This window comes from Lycium ferocissimum, chromosome 3, assembly GCF_029784015.1.
Source record: "Lycium ferocissimum isolate CSIRO_LF1 chromosome 3, AGI_CSIRO_Lferr_CH_V1, whole genome shotgun sequence".
NCBI lineage: Eukaryota > Viridiplantae > Streptophyta > Magnoliopsida > Solanales > Solanaceae > Lycium > Lycium ferocissimum.
Window position 1 is genome coordinate 59619810 of NC_081344.1, and position 9582 is coordinate 59629391.

A 9582-nucleotide genomic window follows, 5' to 3' on the forward strand; every position below is an offset into this window, starting at 1 on the left:
CCTTGGGACATCAGGTAGGACGTAGTTTCTTTTACATATAAATAAGGGGGACAAATCTTTCTCAAAACACAAAAGGGGATCCCCCAAGTCTACCCAAAAAGTGACCTCTCTTTAAGATCCGGACGGGTGTTTGCCCTTTCAACCACGCTTTTGGACAAAGGCCCTACTTCCTAATACTGGGGCGGCAACACTACCCAAATCCCTCCCATATGGCCCAAGTTCTCCAGATCAAACTTAAAAGCCTCGCACTCTTTAATGTCATGCCCTGGGGCTCAGGAGTGGAAAAGACAATTCCTTATTCGACTCACTCTCACAGACGAGGCCTTCCAAGCGGCTCCAATTTGCTGGATCTTCCTCGTGCTTGCCAATTTCTGGAATATACTTGTGTTCGAGTCCTTAAAGATGGTGAAATCGTAACGCCAAATATGGGTGTCCAAAGTGATTCCTTCATTTGGGGAGACAAAAAGATCGTGGACCGATAACGACTGGGGTCCCCACAGTGGATTGTCTTGTCATTGATCAATCTTATGATTCTTTTCCTGAAGGTCAGACGTTCATCACCGGTGTGGCATGGTTTCTCTTTATGGAACAGACACCTCTTGTGCGCGTAAATGGAGCGCAGGGTGGCAGCCTCTCTTGACTAGTACAAGTAGCCCCCATACTCTTTAGTTTCTCAAAGATTTCCTAGTATCACACATGTTTTGGTAAGACGCGGTAAGGGCAAGCAATGGCCTTGAGTGCAATTGCCCACCAAGCTGGTGACGTCGGGCGGACAAACTCTATTTGTACTTCAAGGTGTTCACCTTGGTTTGTAGAGGCGACAGAGGCGACCTCTAGATGGCCAAGTGGGCCCTTGAGGGTTAGATTCTACTTCGTAGTCTTCGGCTTCGTGCCCTTCGACGTGGGGCATATACCCGTATGGTGTTCCTTTGACCACGTCCAAAAGGTTCACTTGATGATGCCTTGACCCAATAGGCTCCTTAGGTGAGCTTTCCGCCGAATCCATCAACTGGTCGGCCACTTTGATTTGTGCTTTGATCGCCCAGATTTTTTTTCCAAATCTTGAATCTTCCAACGAAGCGATCTTTCGTTTTTCGTTTTGCTAGCAGTGTGCTCCGGGATGTTCATGTCAAACTTTTAGAAATATGAGTAAGGTTAGTTGAATCAATTTGGCTTTCAGTTTATTTTGGGTGTTTTCTTTGTTTTACTTTGGGTTGGTGATCGGTACGTGAGATCAATCAATCATTCAAACAAAACATATGAAACACAAAAGCACATAGCAATATATCAATAAGCATAAATATACTACTCACATTACTAAGGTTTTCTAATCATTTGAAACATAAATGTGCCATTTGTACCAAACCTTTTTCCCATAATCATAAATTTCATTAATAATATTCTTCCCTGAAGAGGTACAAAAGATAAATAAAGACAAAAAAATAAATCAGCAGAAGTGTCCTTCAATAGCTGATGATGAAGCCCTATCGGTCCTTGCCCACTTAGCCTTTCGGAGGGCAGTCTGGATGTGGAGGTGAGTTGATGTCAATATGGCGTCTATTAGTAACCCTTTCTCTATGAAGCTCATCGGGGCATTGTCATCCAAAGTCTTCTTCATCCGATCATCGAGCTCTATAAGATAGTTGTGGGTGAACTCCAACTCATGGTTCAAGATTTCTATGGTAGCTTGATCATGTTCTATCTTTTCAACTACTTAGCATCCCTATCATCGGCCCTTCTTTGGATCAAACAGGCTCTAATCTTGGCTTTGGAGGCGTTGTCTTGCACACAATTGTAGAGGATAGGCTTAGGAGCGATAGTAACTTGCAATTCGGCTCTCAAGAAATGTCTATACTCTTCCTCACAACTCGGATGAAACCTATTGGGAGCTAAAGTGTCTGGACCCCAAGATATGTGACCATTCCATTTTAGAACATAATCCCCGACCCGCTGAATCTTGTCACCATCATAGTCAATGATAAATTCCCCTATAGTTCTAACTTGGGGTATGACTTAGGTCATACCAAATTGGCTCAAGACCCTAGAAGGTGCATAAGGGCGAATCCCTCGAATTTCCATGAGTGGAAAGAACAGGCATTTCCTTCCTTTGACTACAACAATGTCAGTTATGAAGTCATTGAGCATCCACTATATGTTATTCTCCCTGAGTCTAGAAAAGATGAAAGCCCAACCATGTTTGGTCTGATTCCTAAAGTCGGGCCAATGGGTATAAGGTCATCCTTTTCTACCGGCCTACTCAAATATTGTGTACCTCCGCATTTGTTCATATTCCTAACAACTCACTATTTTAGGAGTAGGCTGCATCCTTGGAAGTGCCTAAAGTGGTTCGATAAATATTGGCATGGATGATGGGGATTAAGTCAAAGTATTTGGTTTCTTTATTTTGGGTTATGCCATAAAAGATAGCATGGGTGACTGAGATGACTCGGGTGTCTATGGCTAAGGCTCCATCTTTGGGAAAGACCATAAGTCCCAAAAAGCAAATGGCGAAAGCTAAGGGTCGGGTGGCTTCCCACTCGGCAAAGGTTATAAATACGGCGGGGTGTTCCACAAATCCATTTGGGTTATTGAATCTTTTGTACAACTCTCTAAAGGGTAAGAATCGACTGAATGTCCAATTCGCACAGGATAAGGATAACATTTTCAATATTTGGTTGCGGGTGGACTTTTCTGGGATTAAGATGTGGTTGTCGGGTTTCTTTCTTCTGTTCAAGAAATTCCCCACACCATCTATGACATCTCGAAACTCCTCCAAAGTCGGGGTCATCTCCACATCATCTCCAAATTGGAAAACCATCCTATCTTAGTCTCAAAATCTGGTAATCACCTCAATCAACTCCCTACAACCCTTCATCATCATAATAGAGGGTAGATTTCCTAAGTGGAGGTGATTTTCTTTCTTTCATCCTTGTTCATCCTACCCCACCATATATTCAATAAGTCGGGTACCTTAATGACCATGTAAAACTGTAAGTCGATCGGCATCTACAAAATAAAAGCAAGGTTAATACCCCCCCCCCCCCAATAGGCAATAGTTTAGCACATAGATACATATCCATAGGCTTTAGATACGTGTCAAATATCCAAGACCCTTCTAGTTCATCTTTAGATTTGGCTTAGCTCTACCCTAGGTATATGCAAGAGTGGTTTTTTTGAAGTGACCTTGGACCCGAGTGGACTACTCGGGGTAAACCGTTATCGGCTATTGAGTGACCGCACACCAACTCCGCGTTCAATGTGTTCCAAAGAAGGGATCTTTCTAGTTTTTTTAGTGAAGGCTAGACCGCGAGCCCGCGTGTCCCATTTGAAACCATGTTTTTTTTCCAAGAGTGGCAGAATTAATGATATGAATGCATAACAGTTTATATTTTTCAAAAAAGTAAACAATTAAGAAAATAATCACAACTATATCACACTATATTGAAACTTTTATGGTTAGAACCTAAAAAATCCCCAACAGAGTCACCATATGTTACGGTTCACTTTTACGTGGGTGCATAAAAGCTACTAAGAGGTTGTTGGTGCTCTAATTGGATTTCGTACTTTTAGAGTCTCCACCTAATTTATTAAGGGAAATTAGGAAAATCGGGAAAAAGGGTTTATCTTTTTTTTTTTTTGGTAAATAAATGATTTATTAATACCAAAAGTAATAGTTACAGACCTAGACAGGGCTGACCACCTGTCTCTCAACAGTAAGACAATGACCCACAATTACAGAGAGCCTAATTACAATCTATTCCATTATAGTCACTATCACGAACAAAGTATTAAGCTATCTATTACACAGCTAAAGAATTCTAGCAGCATCATGGAATGGAGTCTAGAAGTGCCAAAGGAGCTTGCCATTTAGTGAGATCTCTGCCCTGAATATGTATGTGTACTGCAATCTCCCTGCAAATCCTGTCACCTTGAAAGATGGTTCTTTGAAATCTGATGCCATTTTTCACCTTCTAAATTGATTCCATAACCAGTGCAAACACACAACTGATGATCTCACCTCTACCAGTTTTCTTTTTCGCCCAGCTGCACACTCATTGTAATTCATCATGCCAATTCCCTATGGCTCTCTGAAAGCCAAGCCATACTAGGAGTCTCTACCATAATGCCTTAGTGATTACATAAGAGAAGAACAAATGGTCAAAAGACTCCACTGGAGAGTTACAATAGACACAGTTTAAAGGCACCTTGATTCTGAACTTGAGCAACCTTTCTACTGTTGCCAGTCTCTTATGCATTGCCAGCCATAGTATGAATCTCTGTCTTGGGTGTATGCTAGGCTGCATAGTGAGGGATTTCCATGGGACTTTGGGGTGGATTGGAATTAGAGAAACATACATGCTTTTCATGGAAAACTTGTTGTTCTTGACCATAGAGGCCAGTCGAGCATTGAAGTCTCCTTGTAGTAGATTGGATTGGAGAATGAATTTCCTTGTCTCTATCACCTTCCTTATGACCCAGGTAGCATTACCCGGGATATTGCAAGTATCAATATAGTCATTTTTCAAGTAGTAACTATTTACCTATCTGATCCATAAACTGTCTTTTTTATCAGCAATGGCCCATAACTGCTTAATCACTGCTGCTTTGTTCCATATACATATATTCATCACATTTTGTCCACCAGCTGACTTTGGAAGGCAGGTTCTTGCCTATGAGACAAGAGCTTTCTTTGTGATCTCTGCTTTACCAGACTATAAAAAGGATCTGCATACTGCATCAACCACCTTCATAACTCTTTTAGGCAATATAAAGATCTGGGCCCAATATGTTTGAACCCCAAATAAAACTGTTATATCCCGTACTTTTGTATGTTGGATTTGTCGTAAGTGAATCAACATAACGTTAAAGACAGGATGATTTTTTTCAGGATATAAGTAGTTATACTATGTTTAACAAGTGATAAGGAAGCGTAATAAGAACTAAAGGTTAAACGAATCGGAGAAAATAAATTTCGTCGAGGTTCGGAATATTGAACAAGGTATATGGACTGTATGGAATGTTTGTCATACTCATGTATGCAGATCAAGAGCTCAGTATATAAAACATTGATGTTCTAAAATAATTTAGGACTCAACAAGTGGGAACTGATCGGATCTAATAATATTTTATGTATGGCAAATGAAATTACGACTGTAGCTATATCACATAAAGTGATAATGAGTATATGGCGTGTATTAAAAAATGATTTAAGACTTTAAAGTGCTCAGTTAATTTTTAAGATATCACCTCCCACGACGACGATGACAGACAAGGAAATATTATCGGACATGTCGATACCTATTTAACATGGTTTGGGATATATGAACAAAAATGAATATTTTGCTATGCACAAATAGAACGTGGTATTACAAATTAACAAAATGAAAAGGACCACATTGAGTAGCTGTAGCGAATATTGCTACTCATGGTCACGTTTTTGGACTTAAAAGTGCAAACCATTTCACCTTGTGGGCCTGCCAAGGATTGATCTGCAAAAGAGTTATAATGGCAAGAAATCTCTAATATTTATCCTTAATAGAGGGGCCCCACAATTTATTTTAGATGATATCAAACAATGCCATGTGTGCTTACAAAGAGTACAAGCATACATCTAGGTGTCAATTGCAAATTTATCTATGTGTACATATGATTGAGATGTAACTAAAATGGGGGTGCTGATGCTTAAAAGGGCAGAGAGGTCACGTTTTCATTCCTACAAATTGGATATTAAGAGATAAATTAAGAAGGAGTGCTTGATATCTTTGCTGGAGACAAACAAAGTGGTGGTGTGTTCCTCTTTTATTCAATTTTCATTTTAACTTCTACAAAGAGCTATAAGTAAGACTTGGAATATTATTTTGGGATATGAAACAAGGACTTTTAAACCCCGATTTTAATTAGTGCACGAATTGCTTGTAAATTTTAATTGGTATAGAAATATTAGTGGTGATTAGAAATTAATTAATCATGACTAGATTATTAAGTGGGACCACTTTCTATCTTTGTTCGTATAACCTTTGCTAAGTGGTGAAATTGTATATATTCACCATGTCATTCCTATATTATTTGACAAAAAGAAATTGCTGCCTAACTTCTGTCTTAAGAGATCATCATAATTAATTATTTGGATGAGGATTATGGTGGGCTTTACACGTGTATGCATGGACAGAATGCTATTTAGTGAATGTACTTATTTGTACATGTTAACGTCATCTGGAGGGTGAAGGAAATATTGGGAGATATTTTATTGAGTGGGATCAATTAAGAAAGGAAATGGCAACAGCAACATGCTCTCATTTTGTGATCTCACAAATTGTGAGACAAACTTCTTAAGAAAATGGTGGCAACAAATAAAATAGGGCAGCAACGTGATTTACATTTTATACATGACAACGTGAGTTCCAATATTTTGGAAGCGTGGTATAAATTTTCTCAATAATAATACACGGATTTTGGCGCACCGCTTCGATCTCGTTATTCCACCTTGTCGTGTTGATGAATCCGGACTTTCTTCGAAGTGAAGTAAGGTGGAAGAAGATTATTTCTTGGCACATGAGGTAATAATTCTCCTCTACTAGATATATTTAAATTCATCCCGGTATAGCTAAATTGTGACATGGGAACTACGAAATTAATTGCGGGAAATCGGATAAATTATTGTTGTTATCATATGGGTTGTTTGGAATATTGTGTGGGCTGTCCGGAGTGTTCTCGAGTCTTGTTTGATTAGTCTCGGGTTGGTACTTGAACGTATGATTATTGATGTTGGCTTGGTTGAATGTGGTTGGTTTGAATATAAAGGAAACGTCGTCTAATTATCTAGAAAGGAGTTACTAACATTACAATACGTTTTGAATCTCCCCGTAGCTTAACCGTAGTTCTTGACGTCTTAATATAGGTTGATGTTTTGGCTGAATTGGAATCTCGAGGATATACATGTTGTATTGCGAGTAAACGCTAAAGGTATGTAAAGCCTATCCTTTCTTTCTTTTGGCATGTCCTAGATGTAAGTATGAAACGATATAAGCTTTGGGGTAACTCTATTCATAAGTTCCGAGCATGTTTATGATTCTTATTCACTTCTTGATATTAGAATTCTTAATGTAGTCGAGCTATCCCTTCTTTCGAGTCTTCTATATGATTGGATGGTAAATGATATATAAAAGTTCTTGTTCTTAAAAGATTATGTAACGAATAATGTCCTTAACTCTCATAAGCTATCTCGTATTAATTTGATACATGTCTATGATCCCTGAGGCTTTTATTTGATATAGTTCATAATGACATTCAAAGGGTCAAGTGTTAGTATCCCGATACTCGAGCGTTGATTAATCTACTTATCTATTGAGTCTAAAAGATGATTTATATGCATATGGTTGCTCACTACTCTCTGCTCGTGCATCGTTACATCTTTCACCGAGTCCCGGCCGGGTATGTTATCGTGCACGTTTTTCATTGTTTACCGCGTCCCTCACTAGAGGGCGGGACATATATATATGTTATATGTTATGATGACATGATGATACAATGTTATGATGATTATGGTGCTATGATGATTCTATTTATGCGGTCCCTCACGGAGTTATGCCGTGACACGGTATATATGCAAATGTACCAAAGACGGGGGTGGCGACTTTATTCACCGAGTCCCATAATGGGCCGGATATGATATATGATATTCACATGCATGATTTGTGTTTCAAAAGCAAGAATTTTGGTATCCTGGTTATTATACTTGTTTTCGTATCTTTATTTAGTTATAATCTTTCTTATCGTATTTCATGCTTTATATACTCGGTATATCTCGCATCGACCCCTTTCTTCGGGGTGCGTTTCATGCCCGTGTGTACACACACGCTCGCTTTGGTGATCCACCGACCTAGGATATCTATTCAACTATCTTGGAGTGCTCCATTGTTCCGAGCCTATATTTTTGGTACAAATCCTTTTGTTGTATATATATGTTTACCGTGGGTACGGCGGGGCCCGTCCCGTCATATGATACCGTTGTTACTCTTAGAGGTACGTAGACATATGTGTGGGTTGTATATAGTTACGGTTCGGTTGTGTACGTATGACTTATGTTTTGGGGCGTTCCCATTCGTAGTGGCGGCCTTGTCGGCTTGCGTATATATATATATATATTTTTATATATATATGTTGTGTGTTATGGTAGCCTTGTTGGCTCGTGTATATAGGTTGAACGTTCCCACATATTACGACGGCCTTGTTGGCTTATGTGATATTATGCTTTGAAAGTTGTAACTCCTCGGGAGACAGGGTTGTTGTGATATGTATATATATGTGACGGTTTGAACGACGTCTTGCCTTTCTATATATAAGTTCTTTATTATGCTAGTTATGGACGATTATAGCTAACGTGTGTATACGAGTGTCCGGCTCGGGCACTAGTCACGGCCTACGGGGTTGGGTCGTGACAAAAGTGGTATCGAAGAGTGGAGTTCATCCTCGGAGTGTTTACAGACCGTGTCTAGTAGAGACTTGTTTATCGGTGTGTTGTGCACCATATCTATAAACAGGAAGCTACAGGACATTTAGGATGTTACCTTTCTTTCATATCTAAGATCGTGTGATAGAGCCAAGCTATAGGAAATGAGATTTCTTATACTAACCTTTGATTTCAGCAGAAGAACGACATCGACAGAAGAAGGCGACTGATGATATTGGAAGTTACAAAGCACGCAGGTAAGTAAAGGTATGAAAGGTATATGTCGGGTAAGGTATTGAGGTGCGATTGAAATGTAAAGTTGAAGATTGAAAGGGAAAGTAAACAGGAAAGTGTAACAGGTGCAGTTTGAGTTGAACAAGAACACACGAGGTAAGTTCATCATTTTCGTACTGTTGTTGATATTGGGAGCCCTGTGTGGCTGTGATATGATATATATATATATATATATATATATATATATATATATATATGTTTGGAGACACCTTGGGTATTTCTGCGTGCGAGTTTCGAGATGGTAAGAAATACAGAGGAAACTCTGCCAAAATTTTCCTAGAAATAAAAAGAGAATGAGATATAGGTTTGTAATATGTCTTGAAAGGTCGTGCCAATAGTGATGATAGGATTTAGCTAAGCTACGAGTATGGCTGACCTCGAGAAATAAGTCAACTGCTGAATTGAAAGTAATAGTAATTAGGAGGTCGATGTCGATAGGGTAAAAGAATTTGGAAAGGGTTTATGATACTAAGAGATGATTTAGAAAAGGTCGGTAAATCTGATAGAGTGTTATATTAAGGCACCGATTGAATTGATAAGCGAGGATAAATTGTGACGAGTTTATAGTTACAAGAAGTAATAGTATGATTAAGACAAGAGTACAGAGGAAAAAGAATTGTGACGGATATGAATGTAATAATAAGACAGCTTGTGAGATATTAAGGATAAGATTGACTTGGAAGGGTAAAAGGTTAAGTACGCTTACTCTACCGAGTGTAATTAACCCTTAGTAAGAATCGTGAATAAGGTGAAGAAGTGTTACACTATGGGATTGAATACGAACAGGATATAATGTGAATATAATGAAGATTGTTATGAAAAATAAGTAAAGCCTAGTG